A 25,283-nucleotide genomic window follows, 5' to 3' on the forward strand; every position below is an offset into this window, starting at 1 on the left:
ATTTTGAGCAAGGGAGAGGCTTGTTTTGAATTAATAGGACAAGAATAGAGTAGACCTGGGCTTCCCTGGTGGCACAGTGGTTGAGAGTCTGCCTGCCAATGCAGGGGACACGGGTTCAAGCCCTGGTCTGGGACGATCATACAAGCCGCGGATCAACTAAGCCTGATGTGCCACAACTACCGAGCCTGTGCTCTAGAGCCCACGAGCCACAACTACTGAAGCCCGCGCCTAGAGCCCATGCTCCCCGACAAGAGAAGCCACCGCAGTGAGAAGCCCACGTACTGCAATGAAGAGTAGCCCCCGCTCTCTGCAACTAGAGAAAGCTCGCACGCAGCAATGTAGACCCAACACAGCCAAAAAAAATAAATTAATTAAAAAAAAAAAGAATAGAGTAGATCTGTAAACTTCCACTCTCTCTCTCTAAAATAAAGTACTTTTTAACTACAACTTTGAATTGGCAAAACACTCACTCAAACTTAATTAAGATCATATGTTTTAGTTTTTACTCTTTGACAGGCTTTAAAATGTCATTCAGATGTGTTAACTTGGCAAAAAGGAAAATAAAACTGTGGGGAAAATGAGTAAAAGATTTAAAAAATGAAAAAGGGAAATAAGTTTTAAGGATAAAGATAGATTTGTATATTACTTTCAATACTGGAACATGCATTCTCACTTATCGTCTACATTTTTCAGCTCATACATTTTTGCGTATCAGAAATCTTAAAATCTCAAGAAATTTTCATTGATTTAAAACTGGAAATAGTTTGAGTCCTTATAGAAAAGATGAGATTATGGTTGTGTGGATATAATAATGCCTTTGAGAAATAACCTGAAGATTTATCTGAATATCTGTTACTGTTGAGTGAATGTTTGTGTTCCCCCAAAATTCATCATTTGAAATCCTAACCCCCAATGTAATGGTATTAGGAAGTGGGGCCTTGGGAAGATGAATAGGTCAGGATGGTTCAGCTCTCATTAATGGAATTAGTGACCTTATAAAAGAGACCCCAGAAAGATCGCTCCCTCTTTAACCACGTGAGGACACAGGAAGAAGACGGCCCTCTATGAATCAGGAATTGGGCTCCCACCATGTAAGGAATCTGTTGGCACCTTGATCTTGGACTTCCCAGGCTCCAGAAATGTGAGAAATAAGTTTCTGTTATTGATAAGCCACCTGGTAGATGGTAATTTGTTATACAGCGTGAATGGACTAAGACATCTGTGAATCTCTAGTTGGAGTGGTTAGAGGGTGGTAAGAGCTTGGCAAGATTCTGGGGCACTTTGTTCCTTGTTCTTGGGAAACAGCATTTCCCAAAGCATGGTCTATAAAACAGCTGCATAATATTCAGTTAATTCTAACACATACCCAGCCCTGATTTTATTTTATTTTTTTTGCGGTACGCGGGCCTCTCACTGTTGTGGCCTCTCCCGTTGCGGAGCACAGGCTCCAGACGCGCAGGCTCAGCGGCCATGGCTCACGGGCCCAGCTGCTCAGCGGCACGTGGGATCTTCCCGTACCGGGGCACGAACCCGCGTCCCCTGCATCGGCAGGCGGACTCTCAACCACTGCGCCACCAGGGAAGCCCCCCAGCCCTGATTTTAACGTCTCTGAAATTAGGCTGCATGTTACGTGTTACACAATGTCAAAGGATATTTGTTAGCAACTAGGCCTTGATTGGACAGTCTTAGCTGTGCATGGATGAGACCTTTCATCTGGTGACCACTTCAGTCGGCTTATCTGCATTTGTTGTACCTCTTGTGGCTAGATTTAACTTGAGTCCTCAATTGTTGCTTATAAAAGATTACATTTTCATGTTGCATTGACATGAACATTTTTATGAAGGCAGAATTTTGACAGTCAAATGACAAGAAATCCAATTTAAGGTGGTAGACGTTGCCAGACTCCTGAAGTAGTAGATCATAAAATGTTGAAAGCTGGGAGAAGTTGATGTGATTTATTTAGTCATTGAAATGGTTTATCTGTCAAAGTCTTCCAGTTGAATTCCAAGCGATGCCGATTAACTTCTAGAAAGACACACTTAAATTAAATATGTAATTGGAAAAGCATATAAAAGCCTTTCATATAATATAGAATTATAATGTCAGTCCTGAAGGTGTTAAATAAGTCAATATGATGAGCATAATTTATGAAAAACAACATGTCAATCTGACGTTGAACCCCGTAGGCTGATGAAATCTTCCTCTTAGGATTTCAAAAGGTGTACTAGTTTACTAAAATCTCTTAAATATCCATAATAAAGAAATATACTTAGCTTTGTTTTCACCATCATTTCTGAACATATGTGAAACTAGAACTCCCCCTACCACACACACACACACACACACACACACACACACACACACACACACACCAGCTACTACCATTTACCAGTACTGCATCCTGGTGAACACACCTTAAGGCGTATTACCCTATGGAAAGATGATTATGTTTATTTACCTGATCTTAAATTTGTAAATGGTAAAGTCACAGATACAACTGAAAGAATAGAAGGCTGTAATTCAGAAGACGCTACTACTATTTTTTTCATTAATTTGCTTTATAGTCATGAGCAGGACCCTCCTCTTTCTCTGCACTGGTTTCCCCATCTCTTTAATAAAAATACATCAGTTGTACAAAATAATACACAATTCCCTTTACTGCCCTACCCTTCGATGCCTGCAATGAGGTCCATTAGATGGGGATAGAATGCAGTCATCTTTGGTTAAACGTACTCTTGTAAATCATTTTGTGAAACATAAAACCACAACTTATTCTGTGGTTTTCAACAATAATACATGAATTTATTTGATAATTTTTCTTTTAGATCAGTCACCCATCTAATGCCACATTCTGAGAGTCATATGCCAGCCACCACAGGGAGAGCTATGAAATCAAATGTATAATTCAGTGTTTATTTATCAAATTCCTTTCATGTGCTGACCCTATTCTTTGCATTGAGTAGAGCCGTCTGAGGCCACAAGGAGGGGAGCGTGGCTCTTGAATGCTTGGCCACATATTCCACGTTGGTGGTGGTGGTGGTGTTGATGGTGGTGGTTCTCCTCTCCTTCTTCATCCTTGTCATCATCATCACCATCACCATCACGTCTCACCTCCAGTTCACCTTCTGTATTACTTCCTATAAGATGTGATTCTGGCATGCCCCTGCTTAACACTTTAGATGCTTCCCAGCACCCCAGGGATGCAGTCCAATCTCCTTGCATGGTTTATGAGAACTTTTTTCCCTTTTCATTCTCCTCTCTTGCCATTTTCCCACCAACCACTCTATATTCCAGCCACGAATGATCTTTCAATGTGCTATACTCTCTTCCACCTCTATGCTCTGAACATGCTGTTTCTTTATCCAAGGCTGTTGTCTCCAACCCTACCTTCCCCCTTCACTACCTCCATTTGGTTATTTTTTCAAAAAGGTCACTTCCTGTGGGTAAATTGATAGTGCCTTGATCACCAATACTGCACTAGGTAGCGCTCCTATCAGCTCCTACAGCAGCTTACACTTTCCCTAATATGACACTGTCAACAGTCTGTTGTAATTGCCTTTTTCCTAGTGTATCTCCCACTGAATTTCAGCCTTTGGGGTGGCTTTTCAGCTGGATGACTTCAGGTGGTATAAACGTCCTGTTAAACTCCAGAGCTCTGTTCAGCAGTGTGACCAGATCTGAAGTCTACTGTCCAGAGCATAGATATGAGAAGATGAAGGAACCAGACTGTTCTGAGTCACCATAGGTGACATGACATTTTCAATCCCACCTATCCAATGCGATAGCAAGACACACCTCCAGCAATGCACTGTACGGACAAAGCCCAAACAGCTGGAACAAATGTCGTGCTCCAGAAACAATCCTCAGTTGCCCATGGGCTGGCTTACCTCCCAGACTACTCTTACCTATTCTAGAGATCTGAAGATTTCTCTTTACTGTTCTGTCTTCCCTCTGACACACATGTCAACTGACCACATGTTTGTCTGCCTGGAGAGTGAGCTGCTCTCCCCTCCTACCACCAAACACAGCTTTCCTTTTGAAGCTGTGAGTCAGGCTAACTGCTTGGCAGTCTCTGGTATTAGAATCATAAGGCACCATGTGTGACGATCACAGGATCTAGAAAGCCAGTTCTTTTTGTAACTACAATTTATTTACTAATGAAAAGGTAATGACGAAAAATTGTGACTTTTTCTAAGGGTCCACTGTGATCTAGGCACCTTGAATACATTATATAATTAATCCTCTCAACAATCATACAAGTAGGTATTACTGTCCCCATTTCACAGATGAAGAGACAAAGGCTTGGGGCTTAATGGCTTGTCCAAAGTCATGCAGCTGACAACTGTCAGAGCTGGTGTTAGAAACCACATCCTTCTGATTCCAAAGTCTGTCTTCTTACCATTCCATGGTGGTGATTCTCAGTGTTTCAGAGCAGGATATGCAGTACTTAAAGAGTCAATAAAGAAAAACGATTTATTTGGAAACACTTGTTTTTCTTCTGCAGTGGAATGGAGTAAAAAAGACACTCCTTCTGGGCTAGCCATTCTCACTTGTGCCTAAAGTGGAGAACTGCCTAGCCGTCCCACCAACCAGGACATACCTGTGGCAGGTGCGGTCATTGGGACTCACTGTCCTCTCTTCTAAGGAATGTTCCCTGAATAACCCTTCCACTCCATCCAGGCAACTCATTCACTGACACATTGTAGGAGCTGACAGAACACTGGCTGACCAGAGTTTGAGTGCTGACTGTCACTTAACACTCAGGAGAACTAGATGATCATTAAATGACTGCATCTCACGAGGAGGAGTCAGGGCTCTCGCAGGGTTGGAGAGGGAGCCACATGGGTGAAATCCTGCACGTGAGGGAACCCTGGAAACTGTGAAAGGGTCTGAAATCCTCTTCTGCACTTTGAATCTGCTGCCTTAGTTTGGTTTTGTTTTTGTTCTTTTCTGTTACATGTTCATGATAATGTTGACAGCGAATGTTTATTAAGTGTTTAATTTGTGCCAGGCAAATTGTACTGTACAGGCATTTCTGATTTAATCTCTACGGCTACCTCACATCTTATTATTGTATGATAAGAATTGCTATTTTACATGTGAGTAAACTGAGAATCAAAGAGCTATCCCCTGTGTCTGATTCATCTGGACTCCCTGACGGAGAAAGGATCTGCGTCAGGATCTCCCTGACACAGGCCTCTGTATCATGCTAGTGACTTTGCTAAGTTTTGACCTTCAAGTCAGAGAATGTGGATTAATCATGATTGTTTTCACCGTGGAAAAAGAGAGTTGCATGGAACAATTAAATTAATATCCTCAGATTCCTCTTCTACAAAAGAGAGCTAGAAAGAGTCCCTACTTCATGAGGAGGAGAAAATGATAGATACATAAAATGCTTAACAAAGTATGTGTCACAGATCAACATTCAATAAGTGAGTGGCAGGAGGGAGAGGCAAGAGGGAGGAGATATGGGGATATATGTATATGTATAGCTGATTCACTTTGTTATACAGCAGAAACTAACACACCATTGTAGAGCAATTATACTCCAATAAAGATGTTAATTAATTAATTAAACAAACAACAAAAAAAGTGAGTAGCTATTACTACATATTCTCTTTGAATGTCATTTTCCTTCTTCCCCTCCCTCCTCTGGCACATAATATCTTCAAGAATAGTGTCGGTGCTAACATTCCTTTTATTTCTGGCCCACATAGAAAGCTGTCCTGGATCTGTAGCCCACAAAAGATGTAATGGACAGGATGTAAGGCCCAGGAGGTCTGTTGGGATCCCACTCACAGGGCAATCAGTTTGGGGATCAGAACTGATGACCAAAGGGAAACAGTTCCTCACAGGGGTAACAGCATTCTACAGTTTAAACAGTACCAGCACAGGGGTTGGTGACATGGACTTCGATGTCAGCCTGAATTAAAAACACAAATCTGATACTTCATTCAGTAAGTACAAATTAAGTGCTCTCTATATACCAAGCACTGAGAAAGAAATTTCATACTCACTGGCTTTGTGAACTCATGCAGGTCAATAAATTCCCCAAACCTCAGTTTCCTCAGCTGTAAAATAACATAACACAGTCTACCTCAGGGTGTTCCCAGCTTTATAAGAAACTGTATACTGATGGTTCTGAGAACAGTGACCGGTGATGGCAGCTCTGACTATCTGGCCTCTATGTGTGAACTTTTTACTTCATTTGATGGTCATGACGATCTTAAGCAATATTTTTATTACCACAAATAAATGACCATTTTAAAGGTAAAGGAATTGAATTGACTAGTTCGTGCCTCCCACCTGTTCTCGTGAGCAGCACGAGGCATCTATAGGGCAAGTGTGGTGACAGCAGGTGATCACCAGTGCTCCGTGAAGGAGACCTAAGGGTGACTGGACTGTGCAGGTTGCCCAGAGGCTGCAGAAAAGCACATTATCCCAGCCGTCTCTAAATCTTCCCACCAGTGAGTCCTCAGCAGCAGACATGGCCACGTGAATTTGCTGGGCTTCCAGGAGCTGAATGGAGGTGGGAAATCTGCCAGCCTTGGCTTCATCCCTAGGAAAGTTCTGCCACCCCTCGCTGCCAACTCAGACACTCGTCATATTATTCATGCATGTGGTATCTTCCGCAAGAAGCATTGGCTCCCCAGAGGCTAGCGTGGAGAGGCCGGCACTGGGAGCCCAGAAATCCAGACCGGCAGTGGAAAAGTTTGGTGTGAATTTGGGGACCTGCTGGGTTCATCAGCATGTGTCCATTCTGGGCAAACCAAGGTTGGTCTCCTAAGGCTGGCATCCCCTGGTCCAGTCCATCAGTCACACCATGGATGACAAGCACCATGCTAGACACTGTGCGGGGAGCAGGGAGGGAGGTGTCTTGGTTTGCCCAGGCTGCCATGGGTGGTTTAAGCAACAGAAATTTATTCTCTTAGAGTTCTGGAGGCTGGAAATCTGAGATCAGGGTACCATCATGGTCAGTTTCTGGTGAGAGATCTCTTTCTGACTTGAAGATGGCTGCCTTCTTGCTGTGTTACCACACGGTGGAGAGAGAGAATGAACAAGCTCTCTGGTGTTTCTTCTTATAAGGGCACCAAGCCCATCATCAAGCCTCACCTTCATGAGCTCGAAATCTAATCGCCTCCCAAAGGTCACATCTCCACATACCATCACAATAAGGGGTTAGGGCTTCAACATAGGTATTCTGGATGTAATTCAGTCCCCAGCAGGAGGTAAGTATTTGGTTACATTTCGAGTCTGGTCAGTTTTCAATAATCTATTTAAGAGAATCAGGGACCAACTAGGAAATGTAGAGAAGAGAGATCAGAATAGTAAAGGATCTTAAAATCATATTATACAAGAAAGAAAAATAGTAAGTCAACCATAAAGGAACCAGTGGGGACTTGGACTAGTGCAACAGGAGAAAATAGTTAAAAATGTTAAGGTGCTAACGGACAGACATACAGGAGCCCAACCTACAAAATTATCAGGGTGATACTTAACATTTAACATGGTGTTTACAAACATTCAGTATTTTTATTACAATTTTAGGGTACAAGTTATATGGTGAGAGTCAACTGCAAATAGCATAGGTGATCATCCCAAATGACTGATGCACTCATTTAGTAATTAGCAAATTAACATTCAACCTTTGTGGTCAACTCTTCTAGTAAAACTCAAATTATTTGAGCAAACTTTTTTCTTTAGTCTGTACTCACAGGTGAGCAGCCATACAATAGGACTATTCGATACTGACCTTCTGTGGCAAGTGAATCAAGCCCCAAGTGAACCCTTATTACCAGGGGCCTGTACTCATGTGGTTGAGGTTAAGGACAAATAGAAGTAGCTCTGGAAAGCCATAAACCCTTTCCTCAGAAATATGCATTCATGGAAAAATAGTTTTCATGATGTATAGTTTCAGAGAGTAGATGAGGTCATAGTTGGTGCTCAGTGATTATTTGTTGAATGACTGAATGAATGACTGAATGAATAAATGTTGAAACCTATTTTGTCCTAGGGCAAGGCTATTTCATATGTATACTTGGTACCACTCTTCCCTTCTGAGGCAGAAGCTCTTCTAAGAGGTTTGCAGGCACACCTTGTGACTTCAGTAGGTTTCGCTGGGCTCTGCTGGGTTTAGCTTCCAGCTGTAGGTCTGGGTCAGGTCTATTCTTTCTGTCTCATTCTGCAGCCTAGGCTAAAGGGACGGTACATACCAGGCCATGTGCTTATGGTGATGACAGAAGCAGAAGATAGCCTGTCATGTCATGTTGACGACAAACCAAGGGCCCAAAGTCACACAGTGGAGTATATATTCCAGCTACAGTGAGGCCATAGCAAGGGTGTTGATAGTTAATACGGTTTAATAGGGGATTGAAGAATCAAGACCAACAACTCAAACTCCCTCCCTTCCATTTACTTCATGGAAGTTCCCTGAGCTAGGACAAATTGAAGGGAGTAGAAAAAAATTTAGGCAAAGGAAACAAAGATGAAAAACTAGGAATAAATAAACGGATAAACAAAGAGAAAGCAAGCGAGAGAGTAGGACAGCATCTGAAAGAACAAACTGGTAGGAAATTTCAGATAAATACTCTCAGTGTTTGAGGACTTTGTTTGTTTATTTGTTTGTTTGTTTGTTGTTTGAGAATTCCTTGAAGTTCTGAGTCCTGAATGGGAAGCCAGGGAAACTAGATTGAGTCCCAGTTCTAATATTGTGGGCGTTTAGTCAAAGCTCTTCCCTCGGGCTTCCCTGGTGGCGCAGTAGTTGAGAGTCCGCCTGCCGATGCAGGGGACACGGGTTCGTGCCCTGGTCCGGGAGGATCCCACATGCCGCAGAGCGGCTGGGCCCGTCAGCCATGGCCGCTGAGCCTGTGCGTCCGGAGCCTGTGCTCCTCAACGGGAGAGGCCACAGCCGTGAGAGGCCTGCATACCGCAAAAAAAAAAAAAAAAGCTCTTCCCTCTTTGTCTTGTTTCTCCATTTGTAAGGATGAAGGATTCTCCCAGGTGAAGGCCAAAGGCCCTTGCAGCTTTGAGAATGTTCATATTCTAATCCACCTGGAACCAAATGGAGCTATTCTAGACTTGCCGTATAAAACCGAGAAAGAAGGAAGGAAGGAGTGATTAACGGTCATGCTTATGGCCCTTAAAGCACAGCAATGGGGACTGGCGATAAATAGGATGACACTTTCCAAACCAGAGGACAACCCGTCTGGGAAATCCATGCCAGAATGTTCCTTCCGGGTTGGCCCTGGAAATCGCTGACTGTAGAGCATTCTTACCTCCAAAATGTTGAAGCGGCAAGGGGAGGGCAAGCCTACATCTGATGCCAAATACATGAAGACCATTCCAGTTAGTTAATGGAATCCACAGCTTGAAAAAAGAGTAACTTGTTTTGCAAGCAATTCTGGGGCGCCAGCTCCTCTGTTTCCATTCACACCAAATGACCTCAGGTCAGCAGAATATGGAAAGGACAGCCTCAGTCAATGCCGCTGATAGTCAAGGCTAACTAGGCTCTATCAAAGAGTCCACAGATGTTACTTACTGTGTCTGCCAGTGAGACTTTTGACCAAAACAAAGCAGGACCGCTGGGTTGAGCCAGGCTCTGGGAAGTGTGAAAATGCTGCATTAATATGGCCATGGGACCATGGACACTTCCACAGGCTGCTCTTTCGAGGCCTGGGTTGGCTATGGGGCTGTGCTAGGGAGAGTCGCTTCCACCTAAATTCTCTAAAGAGTTAGGGAAGCTGGGAAGTTGGACAACCCGCTTATCATCCCGTAGCAACAGGCACCACTGTAAGACACCTGGGTTCTCGCTATGAATCAGCTGCCCCACTCTTATGTGATACTGTGCAGGTTACTCTCCCTCTCTGGGCCTTAGTTTTCTCACTGTTAAAAGAAGGAAGTTGGATTAGGAAGTTGATGCTTTGAGAATATAGAGAAGTGAGCTTTGCTCTAAGCAGCTAATATGTGGCTGAAAGTGTACTTGCTGGTGTGTGTGTGTGTGTGTGTTTATGTAGCAACTGTATAATGGCGGGAACTAAGGCTCACAGATAGGCATTTCCTATGGTCAGTTCAGATGGGTAAACATGGGTTAGTCGTGTTGCTAGTTTCAGGGAGTAGAGGAATGAATAAAGCTCAGTTCTTCTCTTGAGAAGATTCCGATTGGTGGCAAGACAGACCTGTAAAAAGATAATCATAGCACAATGTGGTGGAGGCAACAGAGAACCTAACATTGATTGGGAGATAGAGAAATAAGGCAGTGGCAAAAGGAGACCCTCCTGCAGTGAGCGGAGGGGTTGGGCGGCAGAGAGAGCTGCCAGTAGGAAAGAAATTCCTGAATTGCCCTGTATGATGATTATGGGTTTTCTTTAAAAAAGGGAGTGGGAGAGGCTGGAAGAAAGAATAAAGGAAGGCTTTCCAAGACAAAAGGCAAAGCATAAGGCATGGAAATGTAAAAGAAAGAGCACAGCATGAGATGGCACTAAAAACCCCCTGATTAACTCAATGTTGCTGGAGTATAAAATAGAAGGAAATAAAATAGTGGCTAATCTGGGCTCAATCAAATATCTTCTCAAAGCAAATCCATCCTTCTTCCATTAAACCGCTCTGGCTTTTATTTCATTTTGTTTGAAAATACCTTATAACATATTTTGATGTACAAAACGTTGCAAAGAATAAAATAAGTAACACCATATACTTACCATTCAGTTTAAGAAATAAAACATGGGAACATCATAATAGAGCCTTGCAATCCCCACCCTGAGCACACCCAGGGGAGCAGATTTATCTCTCAAGATTGGCATAGCAGTAATTGAACTCTCGGGAATGGGACATAAAATTGGAGTTTTAATTTATTAATTTATATTGCAAAATCTGTCACATGGACAGGAATATGACTGTCCTTGAAGTCAGTACATTCCTTTCCTGTACCAAGCTACAGAGTATGCCACATCTGAGTCAAAAGCTAATTTGTCAGTTAACAGTGAGAAATTCCAGGCAGTCTGACCAGTTTATTCTTTCCTAGTGGCTAGTTTCTCATGAAACGTCAAATTATAGACAGATGTTCTCTTGGTAAATCTGGAGTCAGATGAACCAAAAATCTAACTGCATGAACCTAAGGTAGCCTGATTCATATCTTCTTCCCTCCCTCCCTCCCTCTCTGCCTTCCTTCCTCCCTCCTTCCCTTCATCTTTCTTCCTCGGGGTTGCAAGATAAAATACCAAACACCCAGTTAAATTTGAACTTCAGGTAAACAACAAATAAATTTCTAGTATAACTGTGTCCCAAATATTGCATGAGACATACTTATTTTTAAAACTCATTCATTGTTCATCTGAAATTCAAATTGGACTAAGCATTTTATATTTTTATTTGCTAAGCCTGGAAATCCTATAATCCTCCCTTCCTTTGACAGATATTTATTGAGAATCAGTCGCACGTTAGTGAATGGGACCTTTTTCTTATTTTCTTGCTACCCAGCACCTTTTGATTTCCCATATTATGTTTTCAGGGGTTTCTAGCTTTCTGAATCCTGTCTCACAGAGGTAGAATGGAGCTGAAACCGTGCACTTCAGACTGGGACTTGAACCCACCGTCTTTGAATTAGAATCACTCAACTGGTGTCTGGACTTACTGAGGCTCAGGTTCTTTGTGTCTCAGCGCAGAAGGAATTCAGCGAGAGGCAAAGTGATAGGCAAGAAGTAGATTTATTAATACAGGATGCTTGCGAGGGATACAAGCGTGCAGGTGAGGGGGCTCTGCCCTGAGAATTAAGTGGCCTACCTTTTTATAATCAAAGGAAAGTGGGGGAGGGGAAAAGACTGGCTTTTTTCTCATTCTTTGAGTAGATGTCAGGCTTACATCACTAGCTCCTCCTTTGTATTGGGCAGGAGAGTATTTGACCCTATGAGGTCAAACTGGGACTGTCACAGTGCTTATTCGAATCAGCAGAAGGGTGGTAACATATACTAAAATATGTTGAATCATCTCAGCTTTCCGTGTAATGAGGGTCTCCTACTTTGGAACGTCATCTTTCCCTTAAATTCCTGTCCTTGATCCTAAGGACTGTTATCTTGCTGAACTCGGCCAGCAGAATGCAGACTTCATTTCTTCATTTAATGACCTGGGGCATATCTCGTGCTTTTATTTATGGCTTTATAGTTAAGCAAAGCTTCGTTCCATATGCTGAATTTGCCGGCACCCTGAACTTGGACTTCCATCCTCCAGAGCTGTGAGAGAGGAATTTCTGTTGTTTATAAGCTACCCAGTCTCTGGTATTTTGTTACAGAAGCCTAAGGGGACTAAGGCACCAGCAATAGGCCCTGCTGACAATAAATACCTCCTGATACAATGTGATAAAGAGGAACTTCACCTCTGTGGAATTCTTCCCCCAAATCCATACACTTCATCTAATCATGCAGCAAACATCAGACAAACTCGAAGGACATTCTACAAAATAGCTTCCCTCACGTACTCCTCAAAATTGTCAAGGCGTGGGGCTTCCCTGGTGGCGCAGTGGTTGAGAGTCCGCCTGCCAATGCAGGGGACGCGGGTTCGTGCCCCGGTCCGGGAAGATCCTACATGCCGCGGAGCGGCTGGGCCCGTGAGCCATGGCCACTGAGCCTGCGCGTCCAGAGCCTGTGCTCCGCAACGGGAGAGGCCACAGCAGTGAGAGGCCCGCGTACCGCAAAAACAAAACAAAACAAAACAAAAATTGTCAAGGCATGAAAAGTAAGAAAAGACAAAGACACTGTCACAGGTCAGAGGGGACTAAGGAAATGTGACGACTAAATGCAATGTGGTGTAGTGGGTTGGGTTCTGGAACAGAAAAGAAGACGTTAGTGTAAAAATCGGTCAAATCTGAACAAAATCTGCAGTTCAGTTAAGAATAACGTATCAGTATTAGTTTCTTAGTTCTGACAAATATATCATTAATGTAAGGCGTCAGCATTAGGGGAACGAGGCGAGGGATCTGCAGGAACTCTCTGTGTGCATTTTGCAGCTGCTCCTTAAATCTACCATTATTCTCAAATAAAAGGTTGGCTTGAAAAAAATAGAGGCAGGAAAATGTTTTAGATGACTGTTGTAGGCAGTTGTCTAGGCAATAGAATGGGCTATAGTAAGGTCGTTAAGATAGCCAGAGAAGGACAGATCAGGGCTTTGCTTTTGGAAGTAGAATTGACAGTTCCAGAATGTCCTTCTGACATTAAGAAAAGGCTTTCCAACCGTAAGAGCGTAAGGTCCATAAACAGAAGTCTTAAATTGATCAAGGCTTTACAAAGTGACAAAGTGTCCCAGCAACACATACCAGATGTGTGAATGCTCCAAGTCCTGATAGATTGCCAATCCTCCAACTCCCGTGGAGAACAATTTTTTTTTTTTGTCCAAATCCCAGAAGCTCTCCCCCTAAGCTTCTTATTTAGGTGATTTATAAATGTTTGGTTTTTCATTTGCATCAAATAAATTGTTCCCAATAGTGAGCTGGTGATTCAGCCTGGGTGGGACGCTCCCTCCTGTCCTAGCACCGTGTTCTTGCTAATTTGTCATTCTGCACTATGGCCTTAGGAATCCCTTTATTTATCCTGTAGTTAACAACAGTAGTTTTGCCCTCAATTGTTAAAAGTCTGGGTGGAAATGAAGTGTATGTTTTGTTTCTCACTGCATAATGTTTTTGATGGATAACTGTGGAGCAGGCCCAAGAAAAGGGAGTGAGTACATTGGGCAGAGGGGGGAAGTGGTGGGACGGAGTCGGACCATACACTTAGCAAGTTTTCCCTAAACCCAAGGTTACTGTTTTCAAGGAGTTTGCAGGTTATAGTGTTTGACCATGAAATTCAGCATGGTTATTAGATAGATAAGTCAGGGGCTTGAAGGTCAGGAACTCTGAGATATTTGTGAGTATAACCCAATAAGAAAAGGCAAGCTGGAGGACCTATGTTTTTGCTTCCTTGCTCTTCCCTTACCCTTTTTCTATGAGGTTTGGGTGAGGCTGATCCCCGCCCTTGGATGAGAATTCCATCCTCCTGTTCACAGTCAAGGATGCAGTGTGCCGTACATAGGATGGGCCAAGAAGGGTCATATCCGGAAATTTCGCTGAGGATATTGGGAAAGCGACATTCTTTCTACTTAGGTTGCCGACGATCAGTGTACCAATTCAGTATCAGAAGGACATGGGTGGGGGATAGTTTACAAATACTGGACTTGAGGTGGGACAATCTGATGATGAAACAGTTAACAGGCTGTAGCCGGATATTTTCAGTGTCCAGCTTTACCACCTCAGGTTCTGACATTATTAAGTCAAGTCTGTGTGATGATGAAATGAATAGATCTGCAAGCAGGCTGAGGCAGGAAGACAAGCTGAGGGCTGATCACTGTGGATCCAGCCATGCCTACAACCATTTCTTCTTTCAATGTATGTTTTTAGTTGTATGATCTAGTGAGTTTTGTTTTTATCTTATTTTATTGATTTTTTAAGCTTCTTAACTCAACAGAAAGAGAAGTAATATCTTCTAAACGGCCATGAAAGGTATAGCAGAATATACTGCTTTGACATATTGGTTATTTTGAGCTGAAGATAATTGAGAAGAAACAGAGAGAAGGAAAGCTCTCTGACTTCCCCCTATTTGCCTAAAAGCAGGCCGTAAATTTATAAAATGTCCCCTCTCTTCTGTCTACCAGGAGGGACACAAGTTAATCACAACAGACAACTCTAGACCCTTCTCACCCCAGACACGACAGAAGAGTCTGCATAATAAACCTTTTGCTAAAATGAACCCTTCTCTATCGTTAGTCTCCCCATATATTTCCCTTCCTAAAATCTGCCAACCTTAGAAGCTCAAAGGCCATTTCCCTTGTTTTGTCACTTCTCCACAATTTTTGTTGTTCTTTGCTAAGATGCTATATAAGCCCAAGATGCAATCATCTCTTTGAGTTACTCATCACTAAGTAAGTACTCCTGTGTGCTTGTGTGATTGCTATGTTAATACACTTCTGTTTGGTTTTCTCTTGTTAATCTGTCTTTTTTCTGTCTAATGTGCTGGGCCCCCGGGCAGTGAACCTAAGATGAGTAGAGGAAAAGGAAATGTTTCCTCCTGTCCATCTGCTAAGTGCTCTACAACAACCCTGCTAGGAGCCTCTGTGTAATTTCCCCTTTAATCCTCATAAGAACATTAGGAAGCATTATTTTATCTCATTCAGGTAAGGAAACTGAAAAACAGAAAAGTTAAAAATCTACCCAAGCTGACAAAGGGGTTACACAGCAGAGGAGGTATTGCACCTAAGGTCAGTCCAATGAGTGACAATCTCACCCTGCCAAGACTTTTTCTTTAAGGAGCAAAACTCTTTTCGTGTCTTCTGAGTCAGGTATTTTGGTGGAACTAAAGGATTACCCAATTCTGATGATTAAGCCTCCTAAGTGTCCCTCAAATCTTTTCTCCATTCCCACTGCCAACACCAAACTCAAGACAAGACATCCTCTGGGAATCATGACAGCAGCCTGTGGAACAATCTCTGCTGGGTCTTCCCTCCCACTTTGTTCTCTACTCTGCATCCAGAATTCATTCTAATACAGTTTTAACCATTGTTTCATATATACTATTGTTTGATTTATTTATTTTGTTTTATTGTGAGGTCTTCAAGGACAAGGGATTGGTTTATTCTTCTCACCGCTGGATGTTCAGTGCCTAACAATGTTTGACACTACGTTCTCAGTGTTCTAATCCATTCTTCTATTTCTAAATACCTTCTGTAGACTAAAAACTCCCAAACTTATGTGTCTGGATCATACCTTCCCCCAGAACTTTGGCATCTGTTGATTTGGTTTTTGCTCTTGCATTTCTAATCAATATTTCAAACTGAACACATTGAAAACGAAATTCCTGATCGTCCCCCGGTATCTGTTCCCCATGTCACTTCCACAGTCTTCCCCATGGGACTCAGGCAACCCATCCTTCCAGGGGCTTGACCGAAAACATAAGTTCATTCTCTGGACTTGTCACCTGTCCTTGCACACCCCTTCAATGGTCAGCAAACCTTGTCGGGTTTCTGACCATACCCACTGCTCCACAGCAGTCCAAGTGTCTGCCATTTTTCCTTCCTAGGTTACTATACTAGCCTCCTAACTTGTTTCTCTGCTTCTGCCCTTGACCCATTGCAACCCCCCTTTTCAGCCAGAAGGCCAGGCACTTCCTGTCTCTGCTCAGAACAATCCTCTGCTCAGGCAGCCTCCCTCCTGACTCAGCACAGAAGCTGAAAGTCCACCATCTCTGACTTCTACACTCCAGCCCAGTGGGCTGGCTTGGTGTTTCTCAAACACACCAGGCATTCTCTTGCCTCCAGAACTTTGCCCTGGCTTTTCCCTTCACCTAGAACATTTTTCTCCTGGATATCCTCCTTCATCTCTTTGCCCAAGTGCCACCTTCTCAGTGACGCTTTCCCTGCCCACTATGTCTAAAACTGCCACCTTCTCCTTCAAGGCAGGATATTTCATCTGGTTTTTGGGTTTGTTGTTTATTTTTGTGTTTGTGCCTGTCTGTGCTCAAAAATGTTTATTAAATAAAAAGTATTAGATGGTGAATATTTAATGAACGGATGCACAAAGAAATAAATCTCATTGCGTCATTGATGGCCCTCCATTGTCCTAGAATAAAGTCCAAATTCATTAGAGCCCAAGGCCTTCCAGAATCTCTTGACTCTGTCTTGACCTTTACCCCTCAATGGCAACCATACTACAACTCACCTACACTCATGTACCCTGTGTCCCAGCCACACTTAAATACCTACTTAAGCTTGATACAATACTCTTCCTGTCTTCACAGTCTGTTGTCATAGTCCGTGCTCCTTGGCCTATCACTTTGCCCCCAGATGGAAAGGGTGGTCTTCATAAGGCGCCTCCAGCACCTCATTCTTCTCCCCTTTCAGCTTTTACCATCTCGTATTACTTTACTATAAATTTCTGCTTCTAAGAGGTCTCCACAGTGAGACTGACAACGCTGAGGACAAAAGACATGTTTTTCTGGCCACTGTATCTCCACATCCAGCACACTGGCCAAATCTGTCTCACTACTTGCTACCAATACTCCTTCTCACTGCAAAACACTGCCTCTACCTCAGGTAAAGCTGTAAAGCTCCCAGCTTCGCCCCATTTCAAGCCCTTGGCTCATCTAATCTTCATTTGTTTGTGTGTCGAATGAGAGTACTAACAATAAAAAATGAACATTTCTGTCCTTCTAAGCAAAGCAAAACTCCAAATGTTCAAATGAGTTTAAAGTTTCAACTTTAATATGTATCTTTCCGTGTGTTTTACTTAAAAACTGAGATTAGTCATTATACACATTAAAAGTCACTTCTGTTTAGTTTATACATAACAGTCATATGAATAGTCATGGTCTTATTTAGAAGAAGTAAACACTAAAACATAACAAAATATCAAGTTGGCCTAGCCCCACCAACAGAAGTCATGCAAGACGCAAATGATATTAATTGGCTCAATCAGATTAAGTCTTGAGAAATGATTACCTTTCCCTCCTGGAAAAACTTCCCCTCAGCCCTGGTCTGGCCTCTTTTCCTAAAGACTTTGATCCGTGCTCTGCCTTAGTTGTTTAGGACATTGGAGACACCAGTTCAGATCACATACTCATGGGCAGTATACTCAGGAGCTGGGCACCCGGAGATGATGATGTTTTGCAGACATGCCGGGAAAGCAAATGGCTTTCCCTGGTGCACAGCATTTCTCTTTACAGGGCATCCCTTATGGTCATCTTTCTCCCTAGCAGATGATTTAATCCCTCTCTCAATCAAAAGCGGGGTGACAGAGGATGTCAGGGAAACAGAGTCTGTACTCAGAGGCCTCAACTTCTGCTCTGGAAATCCTATCAGATGGACCATCAATTACCTCCTTTTCCCATTCAGATCCTTGCCTTTGTCACAGAAAACTTCTTGACAGAATGTGGGGGGTAGTTTGCACAGCAGTAACCACATATGTTCAGGGGGAAGAAGATTCTGAGTGGGCTTGTTCATTTGCCCCTGACCCTCCAGGTCCTGGGTTTACCCACATCAGCCTAAGAGACGTGTGCCTATGGCTGGCCCATCAGATGAGTCTAATACTTTTTCCCAGTTGACATTTCCGGTATTAGCTTCCAAGCTGATGATGTGTTGAAATGTCTCCTCGGGATGTTGGCGATTTGTTCTTAGAATTGTATGAAAATTGTTTAGTCATTTTTATAATCAGTGCAAGAACCGGGCCTGGCCTGCAAGGACCTTTCTCTGACCATGATTTTGACTTTTCCAAGCTGGAGCTCCATTGTGCTTTGACGAAGTTGTCAGGAGATCCGGATTCAGAAAAAAAATCTATGTTTTCTCAAAGACATTTAAGCTGTATGAAGCATCTACCTTATATCATATGTTTGGGAATAAAAAATCAAATCATTGTTGTAAAGCTACAGTGATTCGGGAATAATAACAGATTCAGTTACTGGTGGTTATTAGATGTTTGACAAATATCTTCCCTGTTCTCTTCATCTTATGGGAAACTTAAATTTCCTAAACCAACAATAAACCAAGTGTCCCCAAGCTCTCCATTCTTAGGGCAGCTTTCTCTTTCATATCCAAATGACATCATCCAGGCCCCAATGGTGTACACAGGAAGACTTGACTGTTTCTCAAGTGTTTCTGAGAATCCTTAGGAAGTGGTTATATGTTCCACAAATTTATCTTAGTTGGGCCATGTCTCTCACTCTAGGTCAGTACCCTCAACTTCTCCTCCATTCTGCCACCTTCTCTCTCTGCTACCGTGCACTCGTTCTACCCTTGTATGGAAAGAACCATCTCACTTTATTTCTTTAAGCCCAGCTGAGATGCGCTCAACTTCATCAGACTTTGCAAGCTTGAGGATGGTTGAAGGGAATGACAATGCAGAAAAAGGAAATCCAGAGCTGAGTACCAAACGTTTCTCTCCTCGAGTGCACAGTATTTCTCTTTACAGGGCATCCCCTATGGTCATCTTTCTCCCTAGCAGATGATTTAATCCCTCTCTTGTGATGCCATGAAAAACAGTTCTCTTCTTAAGTTGCCTCTTTATGAACCTAAGGCCTCAGCCTGCAGTCTCATAACCCCATCAAAAGAGTGAAAAAATAAAATTAATTAACATCATAATCCCCAAGAGATATACCCTGCTTACAATGCACAACGTTTGTTTGAGAAACTTAGTCTAGGCTGAGCACAAACCTTTCATATCACCACTTTGGTTCTATACTTTCCCTGGCACAGGAAGTGAGCAATGACATCTCTAAGGCAACAAAGGCTCACCCAAGAGCCTCTGCTAAGCCGTAGATTTCATCTTTCTCTACAGAATGCAGAAACCAATCACTGACATTTTGGAACTAAATTTAAGGAGGCTTGGGGGGAGTTTTGAGGGCATTCTGACCCTGTGAGCAAGCAGACTTATGAAGATGAGTGTTTAGGTTCTGAGGATGCAGCAGTCTAATAAGTCAGACCCAGACTTCAGTCTAATGAGACCTTTAAACAAGAAGACAAGTGGTTTTATCAGCCATTAAGTACCACAGTAGGGCATCCCACAGGGCTGTGGGGTCTGAGAGGAGCAGCTCTATATCTTATAAAGCACCAAATGCACTTGAAGGCTGTGGCTTTGAGGGGAACTTCTGATTAAACCCCTTGAGTTTTGACACCTGGCAATCTAGGAATTCCTTTACGAAGAATAACCAACCACACCACCATAAAACCTCATGTTCTTCTTAAAGGTTCCGTGGCATCTTGGAGACTAAATAGTTCTTGTGAAACAATCTCTCTCAGGAGTTAAGGAAACATTAGACAATATTTATTTTAAGTATGTATTAGAAATGAAGAAAGGGAGGGATCTGAAAATAAAGAACGGCTGAGCCCTAACATGATGAAACAGTTGAAACACAATTTAATATGCTGTGCAGAATGCAGGGATAATCGTCCATTTTCTGGACAGCAAAAATTCTAAATTATTGTTATAATTAAATTGCATCTTTATATCAAAATTGTTATACATTTATTGTAGTGTAGAATAATACTGAGGAGCATAGGTTTGTAGAAGCAGAAAATCTACTTAAATCTCAGCTCTGCCACTCCTTAGGCAAATTATGAGCCTCTCTAAGCTTCAAATTGCATATCTATAAAGTAGGATTATTTTGATAATGAAAAACATGTAATTAAGTTAGAACCCTCAATAGATGCTAGTTGTTATTGCAAAATGAAATTAAGAAAATTCTGGAAAATTTGAAGTAAATTAAGATTATCCTTTATTCCGCTGTCGAAAGCCAACCACAGTTAAAATTGCAGAGTTTATATACATTTGTTCCCTGACGTGTGTATGTTGAGGGTGGGAGTGGGGTCTCTATTTCAGAAATATGGATTTATTCATCATCTGATACATCGTTTTTGAAGTGCTTTTTAACTGGACTGTATCTTAGACATCTTTTTATGTCAATAAATGTCAGTGTAATTCATCATTTTAGTAGCTGCATTTTGTTCCATTATATGGCAATGACAGTATTTTACTAATGATGTTATTTATTATATTTACATTTTTATTTTCCACTACTACTTCTTCACTATTATTTTTATAAGCACACACAATAAACATCACTATATAGTGCATTTTTAGCAGCTGTCCTATTATTTACAGAAATATAACTGTTCTGTCAACAAATGCACTCCTTCACCTATTTGATAGCTGTCATCGAAGTGCCCTCCACATGGTGCAAGAATGTCTGGGCAGGTACCTGAGCACAGGGGCTTTCCAAGCCCTGATGTCCTGGAAGTTCAGAGCGCTGATTATGGCTGTACACATCTCGGTCCAGCCAGACACCTTGCCTGGATTGGTGAATATTTAGTCAAGTCAGAGTTTCTACTGAATGTATGATTCTAGATAAGCTTCTTCTTTAAAATTTCTTGGCCTCAGTCCCTTAGCTTGTAAAATTGGGATAAAATACACATTATAGTTGAGAAAATTAAGAGGTAATATAATAAAATTTATAAGGCCTGAGTCATCATAGGCACTTAATACATATGTGCTCTTTTCCTCCATTATTTCTGTAAACTGTGAGTTTTTATGCCATGTTGCCTTGTAATACGTAGATGCTCAGAAACTTATGTTGCTTTTGGAATCATTTTACTCCTGAAAAATCTATTGGAAGTAATGGATCAAAGAGGATATCCACAGAGTTAGCTATCTATGGAGTTAGAGTAGAAGAAGATGGAGAAGAAGGCAGAGGAGGAAGAGAGACGGGGGAGGAGGAGGGAGAGATGGAGGACTGAATTTTGAAGACAGGTAAAGCTAGGGTTCAAGTCTAGCCCTGTCACTTACTAGCTGTGTGAGTTGGGGCTTTGAGTTAACTTCCTTGAACCTCAGTTTCCTGATCACTAATGTGCAGTTAATGACTTCTTTCTCAACATGTTCTTGTGAGGATTAATTGCAAGAGTCCAAGTAAAGTGTTCAGAGTACTGCAGAGAAACACCAGATGTCCAACAAAAGGCAATTCTTACCTATCGTAGCCATTATTATTTCCTCTGTTGACATTACTGTTACATCATTATGTCCATTGTTGACATTATTAACCGTTGCTTCTTGTGCTTTACTCTCCAGGAAACCCTTATGGCTTAGCACAGTAAATCTATTATGGCCCCCAGTGAGCCACTTGAGTGTCATTTATCCATTCATTCATGGGAAAGATTAGAGCCAGCACATTGAATTTACCTCTTCGTTGATCCCAAGTGGATAGTGACTGAACAATTCATGCAGGTTGTGGACTTAGGAATCAGGAAAGCTCAGCATGGAAACAGAGCCTTTTCTGTCTTTTGCTTTCTGCAGACAATCTGCTCATCATTCCTTGCTAACAACCATTATCATATATATGCATGTGTGTGTGTGTGTGTGTGTCATATATGTGTGTGTGTGTGTATGTTAATGTATGTTCCTTTATTTTGTTGTTTTTGTTTGCTAGTTTGTTTTTTTGTATTTTGTCACAAAAGGGGAAAAAGATGTAAGACCAGATCTTGAAGCCAGAATAGATCATGGCCGACCCACTTCATTCACTGTAAGAGCTGGTGATAAAGGAAATCTCTGGGGTAAGCGCTTTCTGACAGCTGCACCATAATGGACTTACAGAGATAAGACGAAAAGGAGGGTTTTGGGGAGGGTTTTGTTTGTTTGTTTGTTTGTTTTTGCATTACCCCTGACTTCAAACTCCCCAGACTATCTAGAATACAAAAGAACCATAAGGTGTAAAGTATGCCAGAGAGATTATATTCACGGGTCTTCTAGGTCACGAAGGGTACACATACCCTTCAGGGAAGCCCAGTTAAATGCTCAGAGTAAACTCATCTGTATCTTCTCATAGAAAGAGGCCTTTCTTTTCTTTTCTTTTTTTTTTTGCGGTACGCGGGCCTCTCACTGTTGCGGCGTCTGCGGAGCACAGGCTCCGGAGGCGCAGGCTCAGCGGCCATGGCTCACGGGCCCAGCCGCTCCGCAGCATGTGGGATCTTCCCGGACCAGGGCACGAACCCGTGTCCCCAGCATCGGCAGGCAGACTCTCAACCACTGCGCCACCAGGGAAGCCCAAAAGAGGCCTTTCTAATAAATGATTACTGATGCTTAACCCCCTCTTCAAAGGGGGTTTGCAAAAACAGTTTAAAGCAAATTATTATAGCTGAAAGTCAATCTAAAATAGTCTGTGCACATCTCTGATGATCTTAAACTTAGCTAGCTTTTTGTTGGTTCAGCAACCCAGTGCTATATTGTAGAGGAGCTAAGTTTCTTTGCTTTGCTTTTATTTTTCCTCTTCTATTCTCAAGCTGTCAAGCCTTCTATTGACATTTTCACTGTTCACAACAGCTCCTCTTTCTTTTCCAATTCGCTTATAGTTAATCTGCTGCGGGATGAAAAAAAAAAGCAAATAACCAAGCTTGCTAAAAAGTGTGTTTAATAAGATTTCATGAACCCCAGCAGGAGACCCAGAGGGTTTGTGCCTTCATTCATTAAATTCCATCTGTAAATATTTACTGGGGCTCCTTGTGGTAATCCACAGACTGTGACTTGTTCTAGGCAGTAAAGCACGTTGCTTGGGGGCTGTAACTTTTTGAAAAAGTATATTCCCATTTTCAGGAGCCTTTTCAAATGTCTGAGTTTATGGCTAAGTTGTGAATGGTCAATACTGTGAACTTGTGAGCTCTGAAGATTTGATTAATTACTGAACCTCTCTGCCTATATATGTGTGGATTTCCTCATCTCCCAAAGCATCAACACACACAATCTTTTGTTTTGATCTTGTATTTGAGGTAAGCAAGGTCAAAACGTTTATCTACTACTTAGAACACAGGGAAAGGAGACTCATAAACTATGGATCATTTCAAAGCCTTTAAAATATCAGACTAGAATCGACTCTGCACTTAGGTGAAAACCCATGTCTGAAACCTTTATCCAAGCCTCGAAGAAGAATTTTTACATCTCTTATTGCCATGTTTAAGATCCCATATTGGAAAGAGGACTGGCCCAAGAGTCAGGAGACTTGGATTCTAGTCTGAAATCCACAAGGAACTCACAAGCAAGCATCTCTGGACCCCAGCTTTCTCTCTTTTCCTCTGTAAAGTGAGGCCAATCATATCTGCCTCATACAATGAAGTGATGACATAGTTTAAAACACTATCATTAAGCCAGGTGTATTACCAAGCCCCTCGGCAACCTTGGACCTAACCAAAGATGGAATAAAATCCTTTCCTCCATGGTAGCAGGGTCCCACCTGCCAGTTTACAGAACTCCCTTCCTGCAGGCGGGAGGCTTTTGCATTAGCAAAACCCCAGATAACAGAGACACAAAGAAGCTGTTTGTATGGACAGTCTCTCCTGCAGCCCCGCTCACCTCATTCCTTGTACACTAGGCTGAGCAGGAGGAGCAATTCCGGGAAAGGCTGCAGACATTCAGCAGAGGCCGCCCTGGGAACCGCAGTGTGTTTCTCTCTCGCTGGCCGCTGGCTGGACTGAGGTCATGCACGGGGACCAGCACCAGCTCCGACCAGACTCCTTGCAAGAATTTCAATGACAGGATTCCTGGAAACAAGATGGCTGAGTAGAAGGACGTGCTCTCACTCCCTCTTGCAAGAATGCCAGAATCACAACTCACTGCTGAACAGTCATTGACAGGAAGACACTGGAAATCACCAAAAAAGATAACCCACCTCCAAAGACAAAGGAGAAGCCACAATGAGATGGAAATCACAGAAAATCAAATCCCATAACTGCTGGGTGGGTGACTCACAAACTGGAGAACACTTATACCACAGAAGTCCACCCACGGGAGTGAAGGTTCTGAGCCCCACGTCAGGCTTCCCAACCTGGGGGTCCAGGAACAAGAGGAGGAATTCCTAGAGAATCAGACTTTGAAGGCTAGCGGGATTTGATTGCAGGGCTCTGACAGGACTAGGGGAAACAGAGACTCCACTCTTGGAGGGCACACACAAAGTAGTGTGCACATCGGGACCCAGGGGAAGGAGCAGTGACCCCAGGGGAGACTGAACCAGACTTACCTGCTAGTGTTGGAGGGTCTCCTGAAGAGGTGGGGGGTGGCTGTGGCTCACTGTGAAGACAAGGACACTGGCAGCAGAAGTTCTGGAAAGTACTCCTTGGTGTGAGCCCTCCCAGAGTCCACCGTTAGCCCCACCAAATAGCCCCGTTAGGCTCCAGTGTTGGGTCGCCTCAAGCCAAACAACCAACAGGGAGGCAACCCAGCCCCAGCCATCAGCAGTCAAGTGGATTAAAGTTTTACTGAGCTCTGCTCAAGACAGCAACAGTCAGCTCTACCCACCACCAGTCCCTCCCATCAGGAAACTTGCACAAGCCTCTTAGATAGCCTCATCCACCAGAGGGCAGACAGCAGAAGCAAGAACTACAGTCCTGCAGCCTGTGGAACAAAAACCACATTCACAGAAAGATAAACAACACGGAAAGGCAGAGGGCTATGTACCAGACGAAGGAACAAGATAAAACCCCAGAAAAACAACTAAATGAAGTGGACATAGGCAACCTTCCAGAAAAAGAATTCAGAAGAATGATAGTGAAGATGATCCAGAACCTTGGAAAAAGAATGGAGGCAAAGATCGAGAAGATGCAAGAAATGTTTAACAAAGACCTAGAAGAATTAAAGAACAAACAAACAGAGATGAACAATACAATAACTGAAATGAAAACTACACTAGAAGGAATCAATAGCAGAATAACTGAGGAAGAAGAACGGATAAGTGACCTGGAAG

General features: G+C 42.6%; 1 long non-coding RNA gene across 2 annotated transcripts; it reads right to left on the bottom strand.

Moving 5' to 3' along the window:
- Nucleotides 1-1,564: 1,564 nt before the first annotated feature.
- LOC137227516 (uncharacterized) lies at nucleotides 1,565-25,283 on the bottom strand. 2 transcript variants are annotated; one of them, XR_010944886.1, is made up of 3 exons: nucleotides 24,561-25,272; nucleotides 23,897-24,084; nucleotides 1,565-2,025 (listed from the first exon to the last, which is right to left on the bottom strand). It is a non-coding gene; the product is annotated as an uncharacterized lncRNA (long non-coding RNA). The 2 variants fall into 2 exon arrangements; XR_010944887.1 differs by lacking the exon at nucleotides 1,565-2,025 and adding an exon at nucleotides 20,263-22,907 and having other exon boundaries at nucleotides 24,561-25,283.

This window comes from Pseudorca crassidens, chromosome 7, assembly GCF_039906515.1.
Source record: "Pseudorca crassidens isolate mPseCra1 chromosome 7, mPseCra1.hap1, whole genome shotgun sequence".
In the NCBI taxonomy this organism is placed as follows: domain Eukaryota; kingdom Metazoa; phylum Chordata; class Mammalia; order Artiodactyla; family Delphinidae; genus Pseudorca; species Pseudorca crassidens.